The sequence below is a fragment of the Ipomoea nil genome, unplaced genomic scaffold (genome assembly GCF_001879475.1).
Source record: "Ipomoea nil cultivar Tokyo-kokei standard unplaced genomic scaffold, Asagao_1.1 scaffold1892, whole genome shotgun sequence".
Taxonomy (NCBI): Eukaryota; Viridiplantae; Streptophyta; class Magnoliopsida; order Solanales; family Convolvulaceae; genus Ipomoea; species Ipomoea nil.
This window is the reverse complement of record NW_017618320.1, coordinates 1-23,665: the sequence shown is the minus strand read 5'-3', so window position 1 is coordinate 23,665 and position 23,665 is coordinate 1. Positions and strand designations below refer to the sequence as shown.

At 38.3% G+C, this 23,665-nt stretch overlaps 20 non-coding genes across 20 annotated transcripts; 12 read left to right on the top strand and 8 right to left on the bottom strand.

Annotated features, from left to right (window-relative positions):
• Positions 1-908: 908 nt before the first annotated feature.
• On the bottom strand, positions 909-980 carry TRNAD-GUC. Its single transcript has one exon. It is a non-coding gene; the product is annotated as a tRNA-Asp (tRNA).
• A 346-nt stretch (positions 981-1,326) lies between these two features.
• Positions 1,327-1,420, top strand: TRNAY-GUA. Its single transcript has 2 exons — positions 1,327-1,363; positions 1,385-1,420. It is a non-coding gene; the product is annotated as a tRNA-Tyr (tRNA).
• Positions 1,421-2,550: 1,130 nt separating this feature from the next.
• Positions 2,551-2,622, bottom strand: TRNAD-GUC. Its single transcript has one exon. It is a non-coding gene; the product is annotated as a tRNA-Asp (tRNA).
• A 346-nt stretch (positions 2,623-2,968) lies between these two features.
• TRNAY-GUA lies at positions 2,969-3,062 on the top strand. Its single transcript has 2 exons — positions 2,969-3,005; positions 3,027-3,062. It is a non-coding gene; the product is annotated as a tRNA-Tyr (tRNA).
• A 1,131-nt stretch (positions 3,063-4,193) lies between these two features.
• On the bottom strand, positions 4,194-4,265 carry TRNAD-GUC. Its single transcript has one exon. It is a non-coding gene; the product is annotated as a tRNA-Asp (tRNA).
• Positions 4,266-4,611: 346 nt separating this feature from the next.
• On the top strand, positions 4,612-4,705 carry TRNAY-GUA. The gene is made up of 2 exons: positions 4,612-4,648; positions 4,670-4,705. It is a non-coding gene; the product is annotated as a tRNA-Tyr (tRNA).
• A 1,130-nt stretch (positions 4,706-5,835) lies between these two features.
• Positions 5,836-5,907, bottom strand: TRNAD-GUC. The gene has a single exon. It is a non-coding gene; the product is annotated as a tRNA-Asp (tRNA).
• A 346-nt stretch (positions 5,908-6,253) lies between these two features.
• On the top strand, positions 6,254-6,347 carry TRNAY-GUA. The gene is made up of 2 exons: positions 6,254-6,290; positions 6,312-6,347. It is a non-coding gene; the product is annotated as a tRNA-Tyr (tRNA).
• Positions 6,348-7,485: 1,138 nt separating this feature from the next.
• On the bottom strand, positions 7,486-7,557 carry TRNAD-GUC. The gene has a single exon. It is a non-coding gene; the product is annotated as a tRNA-Asp (tRNA).
• A 347-nt stretch (positions 7,558-7,904) lies between these two features.
• On the top strand, positions 7,905-7,998 carry TRNAY-GUA. Its single transcript has 2 exons — positions 7,905-7,941; positions 7,963-7,998. It is a non-coding gene; the product is annotated as a tRNA-Tyr (tRNA).
• Positions 7,999-9,129: 1,131 nt separating this feature from the next.
• Positions 9,130-9,201, bottom strand: TRNAD-GUC. Its single transcript has one exon. It is a non-coding gene; the product is annotated as a tRNA-Asp (tRNA).
• Positions 9,202-9,548: 347 nt separating this feature from the next.
• TRNAY-GUA lies at positions 9,549-9,642 on the top strand. Its single transcript has 2 exons — positions 9,549-9,585; positions 9,607-9,642. It is a non-coding gene; the product is annotated as a tRNA-Tyr (tRNA).
• A 1,546-nt stretch (positions 9,643-11,188) lies between these two features.
• On the top strand, positions 11,189-11,282 carry TRNAY-GUA. The gene is made up of 2 exons: positions 11,189-11,225; positions 11,247-11,282. It is a non-coding gene; the product is annotated as a tRNA-Tyr (tRNA).
• Positions 11,283-12,832: 1,550 nt separating this feature from the next.
• Positions 12,833-12,926, top strand: TRNAY-GUA. The gene is made up of 2 exons: positions 12,833-12,869; positions 12,891-12,926. It is a non-coding gene; the product is annotated as a tRNA-Tyr (tRNA).
• Positions 12,927-14,044: 1,118 nt separating this feature from the next.
• On the bottom strand, positions 14,045-14,116 carry TRNAD-GUC. Its single transcript has one exon. It is a non-coding gene; the product is annotated as a tRNA-Asp (tRNA).
• A 345-nt stretch (positions 14,117-14,461) lies between these two features.
• TRNAY-GUA lies at positions 14,462-14,554 on the top strand. Its single transcript has 2 exons — positions 14,462-14,498; positions 14,519-14,554. It is a non-coding gene; the product is annotated as a tRNA-Tyr (tRNA).
• A 1,538-nt stretch (positions 14,555-16,092) lies between these two features.
• Positions 16,093-16,187, top strand: TRNAY-GUA. Its single transcript has 2 exons — positions 16,093-16,130; positions 16,152-16,187. It is a non-coding gene; the product is annotated as a tRNA-Tyr (tRNA).
• A 4,813-nt stretch (positions 16,188-21,000) lies between these two features.
• Positions 21,001-21,093, top strand: TRNAY-GUA. The gene is made up of 2 exons: positions 21,001-21,036; positions 21,058-21,093. It is a non-coding gene; the product is annotated as a tRNA-Tyr (tRNA).
• Positions 21,094-22,228: 1,135 nt separating this feature from the next.
• On the bottom strand, positions 22,229-22,298 carry TRNAD-GUC. The gene has a single exon. It is a non-coding gene; the product is annotated as a tRNA-Asp (tRNA).
• Positions 22,299-22,642: 344 nt separating this feature from the next.
• On the top strand, positions 22,643-22,736 carry TRNAY-GUA. Its single transcript has 2 exons — positions 22,643-22,679; positions 22,701-22,736. It is a non-coding gene; the product is annotated as a tRNA-Tyr (tRNA).
• The last annotated feature ends 929 nt before the right edge of the window (positions 22,737-23,665 follow it).

The following is a 23,665-nucleotide window of genomic DNA, read 5'->3' as shown; positions in this document are numbered from 1 at the left end:
TTAGTAATAAAACATAAGGTTTCCATAGTTGTTTCTTAGAAACTATTTACGAAAGTGGTTGTAAAATTGTTCAAAATATTGTTTTAACCATCTAAATACATAAAAAACTAAAATTAAGAACTAAAGAGGCATTTTTTTGAGAAATTAGTGGACCAAACCGCCTTTGGCTGTTTGCGGTGTATAGATCTCGAAAAAATACGCGATTTGAAAAAAAAAATTTGACCAAATCAGACAACCGAGTCAAAAGTTATGCCTTCCAAAACATTTTCGGCATTTTCAAAAAAAAAAAAAAAATATTCGCCGAACCGGCCGGTTAGGCGGTCTATGCCATTCCTCGCGGCGGCCTCCCACCGCCCAGCGCCTAGGCGCGATTTTTGCAACACTGCTCACCACTATACTACAACGACTCGCGCGGCAGAACAGGACAGTCACATATTACTATTTAAGTAAACCCTATCCAATGTGACACCATGGTGCGTGTGGCCATGTAATTGCAACTGAAACTAGCATTTCATAGTCGGACAAAGTACCTGTTAGGTCCCCGTAGTGTAGCGTTTTGTTCAATTTAGTCATTGTACCTTTATTTCGTGTAATTTAGTCTATTTACTTTAAGATTTTGAACAATTAAGGACAATATTAACACCGATAATTTCTTCCGTTAAGTTTGTCCACGCGGCATTCGAACTGCCATGTCAGATTGTGCGATATGGCATAAAAGAGTATAAATCGGACAAAAATAATGTTAACAGCTCTGACCTTAGCTCAGTTGGTAGAGTGGTGGACTGTAGTTGGACTAATCTAAATTGGAAATCCTTAGGTCGCTGGTTTGATTCCGGCAGGTTGGATTGATGTTCTACAATATTAAGCTTTTTAATTTTTCCTTTGAAGAGCTTAAAAAAAAAAAAAAACGCCGTTGCCGGGGATCGAACCCGGGTCTCCCGCGTGACAGGCGGGGATACTCACCACTATACTACAACGACTCGCGCGGCAGAACAGGACAGTCACATATTACTATTTAAGTAAACCCAATCAAATGTGGCATCATGGTTCGTGTGGCGATCTAATTGCAACTGAAACTAACATTTCATAGTCGGACAAAGTACCTGTTAGGTCCCTGTACTGTAGCGTTTTGTTCAATTTAGTTATTGTACCTTTATTTTGTGTAATCTAGTCCCGGTACTTTAAGATTTAGAACAATTAAGGACAACATTAACACCGATAATTTTTTCTGTTAAGTTTTTTTCTACGTTGCATTCGAACTGCCATGTCGGATTGTGCGATGTGGCATAAAAGAGTACAATACGGACAAAAATATAGTTAATTGCTCCGACCTTAGCTCAGTTAGTAGAGCGGACGACTGTAGTTTGATTAATCTAAATTGGAAATCCTTAGGTCGCTGGTTCGAATCCGGCAGGTCGGATTGATTTTTTACAATATTAAGCTTTTTAATTTTTCCTTTGAAGAGCTAAAAAAAGAAACGCTGTTGCCGGGGATCGAACCCAGGTCTCCCGCGTGACAGGCGGGAATACTCACCACCAATGCTGCATAAAACGTTAGGCGCCCCCTAGGCGCCGATTTTTTTATTTATTTTTTTTAATTTTTTTTATTTTTAATAAAATTAAAAATTAAAATTTTTTAAATTTAGTAATAAAACATAAGGTTTCCATAGTTGTTTCTTAGAAACTATTTACGAAAGTGGTTGTAAAATTGTTCAAAATATTGTTTTAACCATCTAAATACATAAAAAACTAAAATTAAGAACTAAAGAGGCATTTTTTTGAGAAATTAGTGGACCAAACCGCCTTTGGCTGTTTGCGGTGTATAGATCTCGAAAAAATACGCGATTTGAAAAAAAAAAATTTGACCAAATCAGACAACCGAGTCAAAAGTTATGCCTTCCAAAACATTTTCGGCATTTTCAAAAAAAAAAAAAAAATATTCGCCGAACCGGCCGGTTAGGCGGTCTATGCCATTCCTCGCGGCGGCCTCCCACCGCCCAGCGCCTAGGCGCGATTTTTGCAACACTGCTCACCACTATACTACAACGACTCGCGCGGCAGAACAGGACAGTCACATATTACTATTTAAGTAAACCCTATCCAATGTGACACCATGGTGCGTGTGGCCATGTAATTGCAACTGAAACTAGCATTTCATAGTCGGACAAAGTACCTGTTAGGTCCCCGTAGTGTAGCGTTTTGTTCAATTTAGTCATTGTACCTTTATTTCGTGTAATTTAGTCTATTTACTTTAAGATTTTGAACAATTAAGGACAATATTAACACCGATAATTTCTTCCGTTAAGTTTGTCCACGCGGCATTCGAACTGCCATGTCAGATTGTGCGATATGGCATAAAAGAGTATAAATCGGACAAAAATAATGTTAACAGCTCTGACCTTAGCTCAGTTGGTAGAGTGGTGGACTGTAGTTGGACTAATCTAAATTGGAAATCCTTAGGTCGCTGGTTTGATTCCGGCAGGTTGGATTGATGTTCTACAATATTAAGCTTTTTAATTTTTCCTTTGAAGAGCTTAAAAAAAAAAAAAAACGCCGTTGCCGGGGATCGAACCCGGGTCTCCCGCGTGACAGGCGGGGATACTCACCACTATACTACAACGACTCGCGCGGCAGAACAGGACAGTCACATATTACTATTTAAGTAAACCCAATCAAATGTGGCATCATGGTTCGTGTGGCGATCTAATTGCAACTGAAACTAACATTTCATAGTCGGACAAAGTACCTGTTAGGTCCCTGTACTGTAGCGTTTTGTTCAATTTAGTTATTGTACCTTTATTTTGTGTAATCTAGTCCCGGTACTTTAAGATTTAGAACAATTAAGGACAACATTAACACCGATAATTTTTTCTGTTAAGTTTTTTTCTACGTTGCATTCGAACTGCCATGTCGGATTGTGCGATGTGGCATAAAAGAGTACAATACGGACAAAAATATAGTTAATTGCTCCGACCTTAGCTCAGTTAGTAGAGCGGACGACTGTAGTTTGATTAATCTAAATTGGAAATCCTTAGGTCGCTGGTTCGAATCCGGCAGGTCGGATTGATTTTTTACAATATTAAGCTTTTTAATTTTTCCTTTGAAGAGCTAAAAAAAGAAACGCTGTTGCCGGGGATCGAACCCAGGTCTCCCGCGTGACAGGCGGGAATACTCACCACCAATGCTGCATAAAACGTTAGGCGCCCCCTAGGCGCCGATTTTTTTATTTATTTTTTTTAATTTTTTTTATTTTTAATAAAATTAAAAATTAAAATTTTTTAAATTTAGTAATAAAACATAAGGTTTCCATAGTTGTTTCTTAGAAACTATTTACGAAAGTGGTTGTAAAATTGTTCAAAATATTGTTTTAACCATCTAAATACATAAAAAACTAAAATTAAGAACTAAAGAGGCATTTTTTTGAGAAATTAGTGGACCAAACCGCCTTTGGCTGTTTGCGGTGTATAGATCTCGAAAAAATACGCGATTTGAAAAAAAAAATTTGACCAAATCAGACAACCGAGTCAAAAGTTATGCCTTCCAAAACATTTTCGGCATTTTCAAAAAAAAAAAAAAAATATTCGCCGAACCGGCCGGTTAGGCGGTCTATGCCATTCCTCGCGGCGGCCTCCCACCGCCCAGCGCCTAGGCGCGATTTTTGCAACACTGCTCACCACTATACTACAACGACTCGCGCGGCAGAACAGGACAGTCACATATTACTATTTAAGTAAACCCTATCCAATGTGACACCATGGTGCGTGTGGCCATGTAATTGCAACTGAAACTAGCATTTCATAGTCGGACAAAGTACCTGTTAGGTCCCCGTAGTGTAGCGTTTTGTTCAATTTAGTCATTGTACCTTTATTTCGTGTAATTTAGTCTATTTACTTTAAGATTTTGAACAATTAAGGACAATATTAACACCGATAATTTCTTCCGTTAAGTTTGTCCACGCGGCATTCGAACTGCCATGTCAGATTGTGCGATATGGCATAAAAGAGTATAAATCGGACAAAAATAATGTTAACAGCTCTGACCTTAGCTCAGTTGGTAGAGTGGTGGACTGTAGTTGGACTAATCTAAATTGGAAATCCTTAGGTCGCTGGTTTGATTCCGGCAGGTTGGATTGATGTTCTACAATATTAAGCTTTTTAATTTTTCCTTTGAAGAGCTTAAAAAAAAAAAAAAAAACGCCGTTGCCGGGGATCGAACCCGGGTCTCCCGCGTGACAGGCGGGGATACTCACCACTATACTACAACGACTCGCGCGGCAGAACAGGACAGTCACATATTACTATTTAAGTAAACCCAATCAAATGTGGCATCATGGTTCGTGTGGCGATCTAATTGCAACTGAAACTAACATTTCATAGTCGGACAAAGTACCTGTTAGGTCCCTGTACTGTAGCGTTTTGTTCAATTTAGTTATTGTACCTTTATTTTGTGTAATCTAGTCCCGGTACTTTAAGATTTAGAACAATTAAGGACAACATTAACACCGATAATTTTTTCTGTTAAGTTTTTTTCTACGTTGCATTCGAACTGCCATGTCGGATTGTGCGATGTGGCATAAAAGAGTACAATACGGACAAAAATATAGTTAATTGCTCCGACCTTAGCTCAGTTAGTAGAGCGGACGACTGTAGTTTGATTAATCTAAATTGGAAATCCTTAGGTCGCTGGTTCGAATCCGGCAGGTCGGATTGATTTTTTACAATATTAAGCTTTTTAATTTTTCCTTTGAAGAGCTAAAAAAAGAAACGCTGTTGCCGGGGATCGAACCCAGGTCTCCCGCGTGACAGGCGGGAATACTCACCACCAATGCTGCATAAAACGTTAGGCGCCCCCTAGGCGCCGATTTTTTTATTTATTTTTTTTAATTTTTTTTATTTTTAATAAAATTAAAAATTAAAATTTTTTAAATTTAGTAATAAAACATAAGGTTTCCATAGTTGTTTCTTAGAAACTATTTACGAAAGTGGTTGTAAAATTGTTCAAAATATTGTTTTAACCATCTAAATACATAAAAAACTAAAATTAAGAACTAAAGAGGCATTTTTTTGAGAAATTAGTGGACCAAACCGCCTTTGGCTGTTTGCGGTGTATAGATCTCGAAAAAATACGCGATTTGAAAAAAAAATTTGACCAAATCAGACAACCGAGTCAAAAGTTATGCCTTCCAAAACATTTTCGGCATTTTCAAAAAAAAAAAAAAATATTCGCCGAACCGGCCGGTTAGGCGGTCTATGCCATTCCTCGCGGCGGCCTCCCACCGCCCAGCGCCTAGGCGCGATTTTTGCAACACTGCTCACCACTATACTACAACGACTCGCGCGGCAGAACAGGACAGTCACATATTACTATTTAAGTAAACCCTATCCAATGTGACACCATGGTGCGTGTGGCCATGTAATTGCAACTGAAACTAGCATTTCATAGTCGGACAAAGTACCTGTTAGGTCCCCGTAGTGTAGCGTTTTGTTCAATTTAGTCATTGTACCTTTATTTCGTGTAATTTAGTCTATTTACTTTAAGATTTTGAACAATTAAGGACAATATTAACACCGATAATTTCTTCCGTTAAGTTTGTCCACGCGGCATTCGAACTGCCATGTCAGATTGTGCGATATGGCATAAAAGAGTATAAATCGGACAAAAATAATGTTAACAGCTCTGACCTTAGCTCAGTTGGTAGAGTGGTGGACTGTAGTTGGACTAATCTAAATTGGAAATCCTTAGGTCGCTGGTTTGATTCCGGCAGGTTGGATTGATGTTCTACAATATTAAGCTTTTTAATTTTTCCTTTGAAGAGCTTAAAAAAAAAAAAAAAAAACGCCGTTGCCGGGGATCGAACCCGGGTCTCCCGCGTGACAGGCGGGGATACTCACCACTATACTACAACGACTCGCGCGGCAGAACAGGACAGTCACATATTACTATTTAAGTAAACCCAATCAAATGTGGCATCATGGTTCGTGTGGCGATCTAATTGCAACTGAAACTAACATTTCATAGTCGGACAAAGTACCTGTTAGGTCCCTGTACTGTAGCGTTTTGTTCAATTTAGTTATTGTACCTTTATTTTGTGTAATCTAGTCCCGGTACTTTAAGATTTAGAACAATTAAGGACAACATTAACACCGATAATTTTTTCTGTTAAGTTTTTTTCTACGTTGCATTCGAACTGCCATGTCGGATTGTGCGATGTGGCATAAAAGAGTACAATACGGACAAAAATATAGTTAATTGCTCCGACCTTAGCTCAGTTAGTAGAGCGGACGACTGTAGTTTGATTAATCTAAATTGGAAATCCTTAGGTCGCTGGTTCGAATCCGGCAGGTCGGATTGATTTTTTACAATATTAAGCTTTTTAATTTTTCCTTTGAAGAGCTAAAAAAAGAAACGCTGTTGCCGGGGATCGAACCCAGGTCTCCCGCGTGACAGGCGGGAATACTCACCACCAATGCTGCATAAAACGTTAGGCGCCCCCTAGGCGCCGATTTTTTTATTTATTTTTTTTAATTTTTTTTATTTTTAATAAAATTAAAAATTAAAATTTTTTAAATTTAGTAATAAAACATAAGGTTTCCATAGTTGTTTCTTAGAAACTATTTACGAAAGTGGTTGTAAAATTGTTCAAAATATTGTTTTAACCATCTAAATACATAAAAAACTAAAATTAAGAACTAAAGAGGCATTTTTTTGAGAAATTAGTGGACCAAACCGCCTTTGGCTGTTTGCGGTGTATAGATCTCGAAAAAATACGCGATTTGAAAAAAAAATTTGACCAAATCAGACAACCGAGTCAAAAGTTATGCCTTCCAAAACATTTTCGACATTTTCAAAAAAAAAAAAAAAAATTCGCCGAACCGGCCGTTAGGCGGTCTATGCCATTCCTCGCGGCGGCCTCCCACCGCCCAGCGCCTAGGCGCGATTTTTGCAACACTGCTCACCACTATACTACAACGACTCGCGCGGCAGAACAGGACAGTCACATATTACTATTTAAGTAAACCCTATCCAATGTGACACCATGGTGCGTGTGGCCATGTAATTGCAACTGAAACTAGCATTTCATAGTCGGACAAAGTACCTGTTAGGTCCCCGTAGTGTAGCGTTTTGTTCAATTTAGTCATTGTACCTTTATTTCGTGTAATTTAGTCTATTTACTTTAAGATTTTGAACAATTAAGGACAATATTAACACCGATAATTTCTTCCGTTAAGTTTGTCCACGCGGCATTCGAACTGCCATGTCAGATTGTGCGATATGGCATAAAAGAGTATAAATCGGACAAAAATAATGTTAACAGCTCTGACCTTAGCTCAGTTGGTAGAGTGGTGGACTGTAGTTGGACTAATCTAAATTGGAAATCCTTAGGTCGCTGGTTTGATTCCGGCAGGTTGGATTGATGTTCTACAATATTAAGCTTTTTAATTTTTCCTTTGAAGAGCTTAAAAAAAAAAAAAAAAAAAAAAAAAGACGCCGTTGCCGGGGATCGAACCCGGGTCTCCCGCGTGACAGGCGGGGATACTCACCACTATACTACAACGACTCGCGCGGCAGAACAGGACAGTCACATATTACTATTTAAGTAAACCCAATCAAATGTGGCATCATGGTTCGTGTGGCGATCTAATTGCAACTGAAACTAACATTTCATAGTCGGACAAAGTACCTGTTAGGTCCCTGTACTGTAGCGTTTTGTTCAATTTAGTTATTGTACCTTTATTTTGTGTAATCTAGTCCCGGTACTTTAAGATTTAGAACAATTAAGGACAACATTAACACCGATAATTTTTTCTGTTAAGTTTTTTTCTACGTTGGCATTCGAACTGCCATGTCGGATTGTGCGATGTGGCATAAAAGAGTACAATACGGACAAAAATATAGTTAATTGCTCCGACCTTAGCTCAGTTAGTAGAGCGGACGACTGTAGTTTGATTAATCTAAATTGGAAATCCTTAGGTCGCTGGTTCGAATCCGGCAGGTCGGATTGATTTTTTACAATATTAAGCTTTTTAATTTTTCCTTTGAAGAGCTAAAAAAAAGAAACGCTGTTGCCGGGGATCGAACCCAGGTCTCCCGCGTGACAGGCGGGAATACTCACCACCAATGCTGCATAAAACGTTAGGCGCCCCTAGGCGCCGATTTTTTTATTTATTTTTTTTAATTTTTTTATTTTTAATAAAATTAAAAATTAAAATTTTTTAAATTTAGTAATAAAACATAAGGTTTCCATAGTTGTTTCTTAGAAACTATTTACGAAAGTGGTTGTAAAATTGTTCAAAATATTGTTTTAACCATCTAAATACATAAAAAACTAAAATTAAGAACTAAAGAGGCATTTTTTTGAGAAATTAGTGGACCAAACCGCCTTTGGCTGTTTGCGGTGTATAGATCTCGAAAAAATACGCGATTTGAAAAAAAAAATTTGACCAAATCAGACAACCGAGTCAAAAGTTATGCCTTCCAAAACATTTTCGACATTTTCAAAATAAAAAAAAAAAATTCGCCGAACCGGCCGGTTAGGCGGTCTAGGCCATTCCTCGCGGCGGCCTCCCCCGCCCAGCGCCTAGGCGCGATTTTTGCAGCACTGCTCACCACTATACTACAACGACTCGCGCGGCAGAACAGGACAGTCACATATTACTATTTAAGTAAACCCTAATCCAATGTGACACCATGGTGCGTGTGGCCATGTAATTGCAACTGAAACTAGCATTTCATAGTCGGACAAAGTACCTGTTAGGTCCCCGTAGTGTAGCGTTTTGTTCAATTTAGTCATTGTACCTTTATTTCGTGTAATTTAGTCCTATTTACTTTAAGATTTTGAACAATTAAGGACAATATTAACACCGATAATTTTTTCCGTTAAGTTTGTCCACGCGGCATTCGAACTGCCATGTCAGATTGTGCGATATGGCATAAAAGAGTATAAATCGGACAAAAATAATGTTAACAGCTCTGACCTTAGCTCAGTTGGTAGAGTGGTGGACTGTAGTTGGACTAATCTAAATTGGAAATCCTTAGGTCGCTGGTTTGATTCCGGCAGGTTGGATTGATGTTCTACATATATTAAGCTTTTTAATTTTTCCTTTGAAGAGCTTAAAAAAAAAAAAAAAGACGCCGTTGCCGGGGATCGAACCCGGGTCTCCCGCGTGACAGGCGGGGATACTCACCACTATACTACAACGACTCGCGCGGCAGAACAGGACAGTCACAAATTTCTATTTAAGTAAATCCAATCAAATGTGGCACCATGGTTCGTGTGGCGATCTAATTGCAACTGAAACTAACATTTCATAGTCGGACAAAGTACCTGTTTAGTCCCTGTACTGTAGCGTTTTGTTCAATTTAGTTATTGTACGTTTATTTTGTGTAATCTAGTCCCGGTACTTTAAGATTTAGAACAATTAAGGACAACATTAACACCGATAATTTTTTCCGTTAAGTTTTTTTCTACGTGGCATTCGAACTGCCATGTCGGATTGTGCGATGTGGCATAAAAGAGTGACAATACGGACAAAAATATAGTTAATAGCTCCGACCTTAGCTCAGTTGGTAGAGCGGAGGACTGTAGTTTGATTAATCTAAGTTGGAAATCCTTAGGTCGCTGGTTCGAATCCGGCAGGTCGGATTGATTTTTTACAATATTAAGCTTTTTAATTTTTCCTTTGAAGAGCTAAAAAAAAAACGCTGTTGCGGGGATCGAACCCAGGTCTCCCGCGTGACAGGCGGGAATACTCACCACCAATGCTGCATAAAACGTTAGGCGCCCCTAGGCTGCCGATTTTTTTATTTATTTTTTTTATTTTTTTTATTTTTAATAAAATTAAAAATTAAAATTTTTTAAATTTAGTAATAAAACATAAGGTTTCCATAGTTGTTTCTTAGAAACTATTTACGAAAGTGGTTGTAAAATTGTTCAAAATATTGTTTTAAACCATCTAAATACATAAAAAACTAAAATTAAGAACTAAAGAGGCATTTTTTTGAGAAATTAGTGGACCAAACCGCCTTTGGCTGTTTGCGGTGTATAGATCTCGAAAAAATACGCGATTTGAAAAAAAAAATTTGACCAAATCAGACAACCGAGTCAAAAGTTATGCCTTCCAAAACTTTTTCGACATTTTCAAAAAAAAAAAAAAAAATTCGCCGAACCGGCCGGTTAGGCGGTCTAGGCCATTCCTCGCGGCGGCCTCCCCCGCCCAGCGCCTAGGCGCGATTTTTGCAGCACTGCTCACCACTATACTACAACGATTCGCGCGGCAGAACAGGACAGTCACATATTACTATTTAAGTAAACCCAATCCAATGTGACACCATGGTGCGTGTGGCCATGTTAATTGCAACTGAAACTAGCATTTCATAGTCGGACAAAGTACCTGTTAGGTCCCCGTAGTGTAGCGTTTTGTTCAATTTAGTCATTGTACCTTTATTTCGTGTAATTTAGTCCTTTTACTTTAAGATTTTGAACAATTAAGGACAATATTAACACCGATAAATTTTTTCCGTTAAGTTTGTCCACGCGGCATTTGAACTGCCATGTCAGATTGTGCGATATGGCATAAAAGAGTATAAATCGGACAAAAATAATGTTAACAGCTCTAGACCTTAGCTCAGTTGGTAGAGTGGTGGACTGTAGTTGGACTAATCTAAATTGGAAATCCTTAAGTCGCTGGTTTGATTCCGGCAGGTTGGATTGATGTTCTAATATATTAAGCTTTTTAATTTTTCCTTTGAAGAGCTAAAAAAAAAAAAAGACGCCGTTGCCGGGGATCGAACCCGGGTCTCCCGCGTGACAAGGCGGGGATACTCACCACATATACTACAACGACTCGCGCGGCAGAATAGGACTGTCACAAATTTCTATTTAAGTAAGTCCAATCAAATGTGGCACCATGGTTCGTGTGGCGATCTAATTGCAATTGAAACTAACATTTCATAGTCGGACAAAGTACCTGTTTAGTCCCTGTACTGTAGCGTTTTGTTCAATTGAGTTATTGTACGTTTATTTTGTGTAATCTAGTCCCGGTACTTTAAGATTTAGAATAATTAAGGACAACATTAACTCCGTAATTTTTTCCGTTAAGTTTTTTTCTACGTGGCATTCGAACCGCCATGTCGGATTGTGCGATGTGGCATAAAAGAGTGCAATACGGACAAAAATATAGTTAATAGCTCCGACCTTAGCTCAGTTGGTAGAGCGGAGGACTGTAGTTTGATTAATCTAAGTTGGAAATCCTTAGGTCGCTGGTTCGAATCCGGCAGGTTCGGATTGATTTTCTACAATATTAAGCTTTTTAATTTTTCCTTTGAAGAGCTAAAAAAAAACGCTGTACGCTGTTGCCGGGGATCGAACCCAAGTCTCCCGCGTGATAGGCGGGAATACTCACCACCAATGCTGCATAAAACGTTAAGCGCCTATTTTTTTATTTATTTTTTTTAGTTTTTTTTTATTTTTAATAAAATTAAAAATTAAAAATTTTTTAACTTTAGTAATAAAACATAAGGTTTCCATAGTTGTTTCTTAGAAACTATTTACGAAAGTGGTTGTAAAATTGTTCAAAATATTGTTTAAAACCATCTAAATACATAAAAAACTAAAACTAAGAACTAAAGAGGCGTTTTTTTGAGAAATTAGTGGACTAAACCGCCTTTGGCTGTATGCGGTGTATAGATTTCGAAAAAATACGCGATTTGAAAAAAAAAATTTGACCAAACCAGACAACCGAGTCAAAAGTTATGCCTTCCAAAACTTTTAAGACATTTTCAAAAAAAAAAAAAAAATTCGCCGAACCGGCCGGTTAGGCGGTCTAGGCCATTCCTCGCGGCGACCTCCCCCGCCCAGCGCCTAGGCGCGATTTTTGCAGCACTGCTCACCACTATACTACAACGATTCGCGCGGCAGAACAGGACAGTCACATATTACTATTTAAGTAAACCCAATCCAATGTGACACCATGGTGCGTGTGGCCATGTAATTGCAACTGAAACTAGCATTTCATAGTCGGACAAAGTACCATGTTAGGTCCCCGTAGTGTAGCGTTTTGTTCAATTTAGTCATTGTACCTTTATTTCGTGTAATTTAGTCCATTTACTTTAAGATTTTGAACAATTAAGGACAATATTAACACCGATAATTTTTTCCGTTAAGTTTGTCCAACGCGGCATTCGAACTGCCATGTCAGATTGTGCGATATGGCATAAAAGAGTATAAATCGGACAAAAATAATGTTAACAGCTCAGACCTTAGCTCAGTTGGTAGAGTGGTGGACTGTAGTTGGACTAATCTAAATTGGAAATCCTTAAGGTCGCTGGTTTGATTCCGGCAGGTTTGGATTGATGTTCTAATATATTAAGCTTTTTAATTTTTCCTTTGAAGAGCTAAAAAAAAAAAAAAAAGACGCCGTTGCCGGAGGATCGAACCCGGGTCTCCCGCGTGACAGGCGGGATACTCACCACTATACTACAACGACTCGCAGCGGCAGAACAGGACATGTCACAAATTTCTATTTAAGTAAGTCCAATCAAATGTGGCACCATGGTTCGTGTGGCGATCTAATTGCAATTGAAACTAACATTTCATAGTCGGACAAAGTACCTGTTTAGTCCCTGTACTGTAGCGTTTTGTTCAATTTAGTTATTGTACGTTTATTTTGTGTAATCTAGTCCCGGTACTTTAAGATTTAGAACAATTAAGGACAACATTAACACCGATAATTTTTTCCGTTAAGTTTTTTTCTACGTGGCATTCGAACTGCCATGTCGGATTGTGCGATGTGGCATAAAAGAGTGCAATACGGACAAAAATATAGTTAATAGCTCCGACTTTAGCTCAGTTGGTAGAGCGGAGGACTGTAGTTTGATTAATCTAAGTTGGAAATCCTTAGGTCGCTGGTTCGAATCCGGCAGGTCGGATTGATTTTTTACAATATTAAGCTTTTTAATTTTTCCTTTGAAGAGCTAAAAAAAAAACGCTGTTGCGGGGATCGAACCCAGGTCTCCCGCGTGACAGGCGGGAATACTCCACCACCAATGCTGCATAAAACGTTAGGCGCGCTCGATTTTTTTATTTATTTTTTTTAGTTTTTTTTTATTTTTAATAAAATTAAAAATTAAAATTTTTTAAATTTAGTAATAAAACATAAGGTTTCCATAGTTGTTTCTTAGAAACTATTTACGAAAGTGGTTGTAAAATTGTTCAAAATATTGTTTAAACCATCTAAATACATAAAAAACTAAAATTAAGAACTAAAGAGGCATTTTTTTGAGAAATTAGTGACTCAAACCGCCTTTGGCTGTTTGCGGTGTATAGATCTCGAAAAAATACGCGATTTGAAAAAAAAATTTGACCAAATCAGACAACCGAGTCAAAAGTTATGCCTTCCAAAACTTTTTCGACATTTTCAAAAAAAAAAAAAATTCGCCGAACCGGCCGGTTAGGCGGTCTAGGCCATTCCTCGCGGCGGCCTCCCCCGCCCAGCGCCTAGGCGCGATTTTTGCAGCACTGCTCACCACTATACTACAACGATTCGCGCGGCAGAACAGGACAGTCACATATTACTATTTAAGTAAACCCAATCCAATGTGACACCATGGTGCGTGTGGCCATGTAATTGCAACTGAAACTAGCATTTCATAGTCGGACAAAGTACCTGTTAGGTCCCCGTAGTGTAGCGTTTTGTTCAATTTAGTCATTGTACCTTTATTTCGTGTAATTTAGTCCATTTACTTTAAGATTTTGAACAATTAAGGACAATATTAACACCGATAATTTTTTCCGTTAAGTTTGTCCACGCGGCATTCGAACTGCCATGTCAGATTGTGCGATATGGCATAAAATAGTATAAATCGGACAAAAATAATGTTAACAGCTCAGACCTTAGCTCAGTTGGTAGAGTGGTGGACTGTAGTTGGACTAATCTAAAATTGGAAATCCATTAGTCGCTGGTTTGATTCCGGCAGGTTGGATTGATGTTCTATATATTAAGCTTTTTAATTTTTCCTTTGAAGAGCTTAAAAAAAAAAAAAAAAGACGCCGTTGCCGGGGATCGAACCCGGGTCTCCCGCGTGACAGGCGGGGATACTCACCACTATACTACAACGACTCGCGCGGCAGAACAGGACAGTCACAAATTTGTATTTAAGTAAGTCCAATCAAATGTGGCACCATGGTTCGTGTGGCGATCTAATTGCAACTGAAACTAACATTTCATAGTCGGACAAAGTACCTGTTTAGTCCCTGTACTGTAGCGTTTTGTTCAATTTAGTTATTGTACGTTTATTTTGTGTAATCTAGTCCCGTACTTTAAGATTTAGAACAATTAAGGACAACATTAACACCGATAATTTTTTCCGTTAAGTTTTTTTCTACGTGGCATTCGAACTGCCATGTCGGATTGTGCGATGTGGCATAAAAGAGTGCAATACGGACAAAAATATAGTTAATAGCTCCGACTTTAGCTCAGTTGGTAGAGCGGAGGACTGTAGTTTGATTAATCTAATTGGAAATCCTTAGGTCGCTGGTTCGAATCCGGCAGGTCGGATTGATTTTTTACAATATTAAGCTTTTTAATTTTTCCTTTGAAGAGCTAAAAAAAAACGCTGTTGCCGGGGATCGAACCCAGGTCTCCCGCGTGACAGGCGGGAATACTCACCACCAATGCTGCATAAAACGTTAAGGCGGCCTGATTTTTTTATTTATTTTTTTTAGTTTTTTTTTTATTTTTAATAAAATTAAAAATTAAAATTTTTTAAATTTAGTAATAAAACATAAGGTTTCCATAGTTGTTTCTTAGAAACTATTTACGAAAGTGGTTGTAAAATTGTTCAAAATATTGTTTAAACCATCTAAATACATAAAAAACTAAAATTAAGAACTAAAGAGGCATTTTTTTGAGAAATTAGTGGACTCAAACCGCCTTTGGCTGTTTGCGGTGTATAGATCTCGAAAAAATACGCGATTTGAAAAAAAAAATTTGACCAAACCAGACAACCGAGTCAAAAGTTATGCCTTCCAAAACTTTTTCGACATTTTCAAAAAAAAAAAAAAAATTCGCCGAACCGGCCGGTTAGGCGGTCTAGGCCATTCCTCGCGGCGGACCTCCCCCCGCCCAGCGCCTAGGCGCGATTTTTGCAGCACTGCTCACCACTATACTACAACGATTCGCGCGGCAGAACAGGACAGTCACATATTACTATTTAAGTAAACCCAATCCAATGTGACACCATGGTGCGTGTGGCCATGTAATTGCAACTGAAACTAGCATTTCATAGTCGGACAAAGTACCTGTTAGGTCCCCGTAGTGTAGCGTTTTGTTCAATTTAGTCATTGTACCTTTATTTCGTGTAATTTAGTCCATTTACTTTAAGATTTTGAACAATTAAGGACAATATTAACACCGATAATTTTTTCCGTTAAGTTTGTCCACGCGGCATTCGAACTGCCATGTCAGATTGTGCGATATGGCATAAAATAGTATAAATCGGACAAAATAATGTTAACAGCTCAGACCTTAGCTCAGTTGGTAGAGTGGTGGACTGTAGTTGGACTAATCAAAATTGGAAATCCATAGGTCGCTGGTTTGATTCCGGCAGGTTGGATTGATGTTCTACAATATTAAGCTTTTTAATTTTTCCTTTGAAGAGCTAAAAAAAAAAAAAAAAAGACGCCGTTGCGAGGATCGAACCCGGGTCTCCCGCGTGACAGGCGGGGATACTCACCACTATACAACAACGACTCACGCGGCAGAACAGGACAGTCACAAATTTGTATTTAAGTAAACCAATCAAATGTGGCACCATGGTTCGTGTGGCGATCTAATTGCAACTGAAACTAACATTTCATAGTCGGACAAAGTACCTGTTTAGTCCCTGTACTGTAGCGTTTTGTTCAATTTAGTTATTGTACGTTTATTTTGTGTAATCTAGTCCCGTACTTTAAGATTTAGAACAATTAAGGACAACATTAACACCGATAATTTTTTCCGTTAAGTTTTTTTCTACGTGGCATTCGAACTGCCATGTCGGATTGTGCGATGTGGCATAAAAGAGTGCAATACGGACAAAAATATAGTTAATAGCTCCGACCTTTAGCTCAGTTGGTAGAGCGGAGGATTGTAGTTTGATTAATCTAAATTGGAAATCCTTAGGTCGCTGGTTCGAATCCGGCAGGTCGGATTGATTTTTTACAATATTAAGCTTTTTAATTTTTCCTTTGAAGAGCTAAAAGAAAACGTTGTTGCCGGGGATCGAACCCAGGTCTCCCGCGTGACAGGCGGGAATACTCACCACCAATGCTGCATAAAACGTTAGGCGCGCCGATTTTTTATTTATTTTTTTTAGTTTTTTTTTTAATTTTTAATAAAATTAAAAATTAAAATTTTTTAAATTTAGTAATAAAACATAAGGTTTCCCATAGTTGTTTCTTAGAAACTATTTACGAAAGTGGTTGTAAAATTGTTCAAAATATTGTTTAAACCATCTAAATACATAAAAAACTAAAATTAAGAACTAAAGAGGCATTTTTTTGAGAAATTAGTGGATCAAACCGCCTTTGGCTGTTTGCGGTGTTATAGATCTCGAAAAAATACGCGATTTGAAAAAAAAATTTGACCAAATCAGACAACCGAGTCAAAAGTTATGCCTTCCAAAACTTTTTCGACATTTTCAAAAAAAAAAAAAAAAAATTCGCCGAACCGGCCGGTTAGGCGGTCTAGGCCATTCCTCGCGGCGGCCTCCCCCCGCCCAGCGCCTAGGCGCGATTTTTGCAGCACTGCTCACCACTATACTACAACGATTCGCGCGGCAGAACAGGACAGTCACATATTACTATTTAAGTAAACCCAATCCAATGTGACACCATGGTGCGTGTGGCCATGTAATTGCAACTGAAACTAGCATTTCATAGTCGGACAAAGTACCTGTTACGTCCCCGTAGTGTAGCGTTTTGTTCAATTTAGTCATTGTACCTTTATTTCGTGTAATTTAGTCCATTTACTTTAAGATTTTGAACAATTAAGGACAATATTAACACCGATAATTTTTTCCGTTAAGTTTGTCCACGCGGCATTCGAACTGCCATGTCAGATTGTGCGATATGGCAATAAAAGAGTATAAATCGGACAAAAATAATGTTAACAGCTCATGACCTTAGCTCAGTTGGTAGAGTGGTGGACTGTAGTTGGACTAATCTAAATTGGAAATCCATTAGTCGCTGGTTTGATTCCGGCAGGTTGGATTGATGTTCTACAATATTAAGCTTTTTAATTTTTCCTTTGAAGAGCTTAAAAAAAAAAAAAAAAGACGCCGTTGCCGGGGATCGAACCCGGGTCTCCCGCGTGACAGCGGGGATACTCACCACTATACAACAACGACTCGCGCGCAGAACAGGACAGTCACAAATTTCTATTTAAGTAAACCCAATCAAATGTGGCACCATGGTTCGTGTGGCGATCTAATTGCAACTGAAACTAACATTTCATAGTCGGACAAAGTACCTGTTTAGTCCCTGTACTGTAGCGTTTTGTTCAATTTAGTTATTGTACGTTTATTTTGTGTAATCTAGTCCCAGTACTTTAAGATTTAGAACAATTAAGGACAACATTAACACCGATAATTTTTTCCGTTAAGTTTTTTTCTACGTGGCATTCGAACTGCCATGTCGGATTGTGCGATGTGGCATAAAAGAGTGCAATACGGACAAAAATATAGTTAATAGCTCCGACCTTAGCTCAGTTGGTAGAGCGGAGGATGTAGTTGATTAATCTAAATTGGAAATCCTTAGGTCGCTGGTTCGAATCCGGCAGGTCGGATTGATTTTTTACAATATTAAGCTTTTTAATTTTTCCTTTGAAGAGCTAAGAAAAAAGCGCTGTTGCCAGGGATCGAACCCAGGTCTCCCGCGTGACAGGCGGAATACTCACCACCAATGCTACATAAAACGTTAGGCGCGCTATTTTTTTATTTATTTTTTTTAGTTTTTTTTTTAATTTTAATAAAATTAAAAATTAAATTTTTAAATTTAGTAATAAAACATAAGGTTTCCATAGTTGTTTCTTAGAAACTATTTACGAAAGTGGTTGTAAAATTGTTCAAAATATTGTTTAAACCATCTAAATACATAAAAAACTAAAATTTAAGAACTATAGAGGCATTTTTTTGAGAAATTAGTGGACCAAACCGCCTTTGGCTGTTTGCGGTGTATAGATCTCGAAAAAATACGCGATTTAAAAAAAAATTTGACCAAATCAGACAACCGAGTCAAAAGTTATGCCTTCCAAAACTTTTTCGACATTTTCAAAATAAAAAAAAAAAATTCGCCGAAACGGCCGGTTAGGCGGTCTAGGCCATTCCTCGCGGGCGGCCTCCCCCCGCCCAAGCGCCTAGGCGCGATTTTTGCAGCACTGCTCACCACTATACTACAACGATTCGCGCCGACAGAACAGGACAGTCACATATTACTATTTAAGTAAACCCAATCCAATGTGACACCATGGTGCGTGTGGCCATGTAATTGCAACTGAAACTAGCATTTCATAGTCGGACAAAGTACCTGTTAGGTCCCCGTAGTGTAGCGTTTTGTTCAATTTAGTCATTGTACCTTTATTTCGTGTAAATTTAGTCCATTTACTTTAAGATTTTGAACAATTAAGGACAATATTAACACCGATAATTTTTTCCGTTAAGTTTGTCCACGCGGCATTCGAACTGCCATGTCAGATTGTGCGATATGGAATAAAAGAAGTATAAATCGGACAAAATAATGTTAACAGCTCTGACCTTAGCTCAGTTGGTAGAGCTGGTGGACTGTAGTTGGACTAATCTAAATTGGAAATCCTTAGGTCGCTGGTTTGATTCCGGCAGGTTGGATTGATGTTCTATAATATTAAGCTTTTTAATTTTTCCTTTGAAGAGCTAAAAAAAAAAAAAAGACGCCGTTGCCGGGGATCGAACCTCGGGTCTCCCGCGTGACAGGCGGGATACTCACCACTATACTACAACGACTCGCGCAGGCAGAACAGGACAGGTCACAAATTTCTATTTAAGTAAGTCCAATCAAATGTGGCACCATGGTTCGTGTGGCGATCTAATTGCAACTGAAACTAACATTTCATAGTCGGACAAAGTACCTGTTTAGTCCCTGTACTGTAGCGTTTTGTTCAATTTAGTTATTGTACGTTTATTTTGTGTAATCTAGTCCGGTACTTTAAGATTTAGAACAATTAAGGACAACATTAACACCGATAATTTTTTCTGTTAAGTTTTTTTCTACGTGGCATTCGAACTGCCATGTCGGATTGTGCGATGTGGCATAAAAGAGTACAATACGGACAAAAATATAGTTAATAGCTCGACCTTAGCTCAGTTGGTAGAGCGGAGGACTGTAGTTTGATTAATCTAAGTTGGAAATCCTTAGGTCGCTGGTTCGAATCGGCAGGTCGGATTGATTTTTTACAATATTAAGCTTTTTAATTTTTCCTTTGAAGAGCTAAAAAAAAAACGCTGTTGCCGGGGATCGAACCCAGGTCTCCGCGTGACAGGCGGGAATACTCACCACCAATGCTGCATAAAACGTTAGGCGCCCCCTAGGCCAGGCGCCGATTTTTTTATTATTTTTTTTAGTTTTTTTATTTTTAATAAAATTAAAAATTAAAATTTTTTTAAATTTAGTAATAAAACATAAGGTTTCCATAGTTGTTTCTTAGAAACTATTTACGAAAGTGGTTGTAAATTGTTCAAAATATTGTTTAAACCATCTAATACATAAAAAACTAAAATTAAGAACTAAAGAGGCATTTTTTTGAGGAAATTAGTGGACCAAACCGCCTTTGGCTGTTTTGCGGTGTATAGATTCTCGAAAAAATACGCGATTTGAAAAAAAAATTTGACCAAATCAGACAACCGAGTCAAAAGTTATGCCTTCCAAAACTTTTCGACATTTTCAAAATAAAAAAAAAAATTCGCCGAACGGCCGGTTAGGCGGTCTAGGCATTCCTCGCGGCGGCCTCCCCCGCCAGCGCCTAGGCGCGATTTTTGCAGCACTGCTCACCACTATACTACAACGACTCGCGCGGCAGAACAGGACAGTCACATATTACTATTTAAGTAAACCCAATCCAATGTGACACCATGGTGCGTGTGGCCATGTAATTGCAACTGAAACTAGCATTTCATAGTCGGACAAGTACCTGTTAGGTCCCCGTAGTGTAGCGTTTTGTTCAATTTAGTCATTGTACCTTTATTTCGTGTAATTTAGTCCATTTACTTTAAGATTTTGAACAATAAGGACAATATTAACACCGATAATTTTTTCCGTTAAGTTTGTCCACGCGGCATTCGAACTGCCATGTCAGATTGTGCGATATGGAATAAAAGAGTATAAATCGGGACAAAATAATGTTAACAGCTCTGACCTTAGCTCAGTTGGTTAGAGTGGTGGACTGTAGTTGGACTAATCTAAATTGGAAATCCTTAGGTCGTTGGTTTGATTCCGGCAGGTTGGATTGATGTTCTAATATATTAAGCTTTTTAATTTTTCCTTTGAAGAGCTAAAAAAAAAAAAAAAAAAGACGCCTGTTGCCGGGGGATCGAACCGCGGTCTCCCGCGTGACAGGCAGGGGATACTCACCACTATACTACAACGACTTCGCGCAGCAGAACAGGACAGTCACAAATTTCTATTTAAGTAAGTCCAATCAAATGTGGCACCATGGTTCGTGTGTGGCGATCTAATTGCAATGAAACTAACATTTCATAGTCGGACAAAGTACCTGTTTAGTCCCTGTACTGTAGGTTTTGTTCAATTTAGTTATTGTACGTTTATTTTGTGTAATCTAGTCCCGGTACTTTAAGATTTAGAACAATTAAGGACAACATTAACACCGTAATTTTTTCTGTTAAGTTTTTTTCTACGTGGCATTCGAACTGCCATGTCGGATTGTGCGATGTGGCATAAAAGAGTGCAATACGGACAAAAATATAGTTAATAGCTCCGACCTTAGCTCAGTGGTAGAGCGGAGGACTGTAGTTTGATTAATCTAAGTTGGAAATCCTTAGGTCGCTGGTTCGAATCCGGCAGGTCGGATTGATTTTTACAATATTAAGCTTTTAATTTTTCCTTTGAAGAGCTAAAAAAAAAACGCTGTTGCCGGGATCGAACCCAGGTCTCCGCGTGACAGGCGGGAATACTCACCACCAATGCTGCATAAAACGTTAGGCGCCCCTAGGCGCCGATTTTTTATTTATTTTTTTTAATTTTTTTTATTTTTAATAAAATTAAAAATTAAAATTTTTTAAATTTAGTAATAAAACATAAGGTTTCCATAGTTGTTTCTTAGAAACTATTTACGAAAGTGGTTGTAAAATTGTTCAAAATATTGTTTTAAACCATCTAAATACATAAAAAACTAAAATTAAGAACTAAAGAGGCATTTTTTTGAGAAATTAGTGGACCAAACCGCCTTTGGCTGTTTGCGGTGTATAGATCTCGAAAAAAATACGCGATTTGAAAAAAAAATTTGACCAAATCAGACAACCGAGTCAAAAGTTATGCCTTCCAAAACTTTTTCGACATTTTCAAAAAAAAAAAAAAAAATTCGCCGAACCGGCCGGTTAGGCGGTCTAGGCCATTCCTCGCGGCGGCCTCCCCCGCCAGCGCCTAGGCGCGATTTTTGCAACACTGCTCACCACTATACTACAACGACTCGCGCGGCAGAACAGGACAGTCACATATTACTATTTAAGTAAACCCAATCCAATGTGACACCATGGTGCGTGTGGCCATGTAATTGCAACTGAAACTAGCATTTCATAGTCGGACAAAGTACCTGTTAGGTCCCCGTAGTGTAGCGTTTTGTTCAATTTAGTCATTGTACCTTTATTTCGTGTAATTTAGTCCATTTACTTTAAGATTTTGAACAATTAAGGACAATATTAACACCGATAATTTTTTTCCGTTAAGTTTGTCCACGCGGCATTCGAACTGCCATGTCAGATTGTGCGATATGGCATAAAAGAGTATAAATCGGACAAAAATAATGTTAACAGCTCTGACCTTAGCTCAGTTGGTAGAGTGGTGGACTGTAGTTGGACTAATCTAAATTGGAAATCCTTAAGGTCGCTGGTTTGATTCCGGCAGGTTGGATTGATGTTCTACAATATTAAGCTTTTTAATTTTTCCTTTGAAGAGCTAAAAAAAAAAAAAAAAAAAAAAAAAAAGACGCCGTTGCCGGGGATCGAACCCGGGTCTCCGCGTGACAGGCGGGATACTCACCACTATACTACAACGACTCGCGCGGCAGAACAGGACAGTCACATATTCTATTTAAGTAAACCCAATCAAATGTGGCATCATGGTTCGTGTGGCGATCTAATTGCAACTGAAACTAACATTTCATAGTCGGACAAAGTACCTGTTTAGTCCCTGTACTGTAGCGTTTTGTTCAATTTAGTTATTGTACCTTTATTTTGTGTAATCTAGTCCCGGGTACTTTAAGATTTAGAACAATTAAGGACAACATTAACACCGATAATTTTTTCCGTTAAGTTTTTTTCTACGTTGCATTCGAACTGCCATGTCGGATTGTGCGATGTGGCAAAAGAGTACAATACGGACAAAAATATAGTTAATAGCTCCGACCTTAGCTCAGTTGGTAGAGCGGAGGACTGTAGTTTGATTAATCTAAATTGGAAATCCTTAGGTCGCTGGTTCGAATCCGGCAGGTCGGATTGATTTTTTACAATATTAAGCTTTTTTAATTTTTCCTTTGAAGAGCTAAAAAAAAAAACGCTGTTGCCGGGATCGAACCCAGGTCTCCCGCGTGACAGCGGGAATACTCACCACCAATGCTGCATAAAACGTTAGGCGCCCCCTAGGCGCCGATTTTTTTATATTTTTATTTTTTTTTTATTTTTAATAAAATTAAAAATTAAAATTTTTTAAATTTAGTAATAAAACATAAGGTTTCCATAGTTGTTTCTTAGAAACTATTTACGAAAGTGGTTGTAAAATTGTTCAAAATATTGTTTAAACCATCTAAATACATAAAAAACTAAAATTAAGAACTAAAGAGGCATTTTTTGAGAAATTAGTGGACCAAACCGCCTTGGCTGTTTGCGGTGTATAGATCTCGAAAAAATACGCGATTTGAAAAAAAATTTGACCAAATCAGACAACCGAGTCAAAAGTTATGCCTTCCAAAACTTTTTCGACATTTTAAAAAAAAAAAAAAAAAATTCGCCGAACCGGCCGGTTAGGCGGTCTAGGCCATTCCTCGCGGCGGCCTCCCCGCCAGCGCCTAGGCGCGATTTTTGCAACACTGCTCACCACTATACTACAACGACTCGCGCGGCCAGAACAGGACAGTCACATATTACTATTTAAGTAAACCCAATCCAATGTGACACCATGGTGCGTGTGGCCATGTAATTGCAACTGAAACTAGCATTTCATAGTCGGACAAAGTACCTGTTAGGTCCCCGTAGTGTAGCGTTTTGTTCAATTTAGTCATTGTACCTTTATTTCGTGTAATTTAGTCCATTTACTTTAAGATTTTTGAACAATTAAGGACAATATTAACACCGATAATTTTTTCCGTTAAGTTTGTCCACGCGGCATTCGAACTGCCATGTCAGATTGTGCGATATGGCATAAAAGA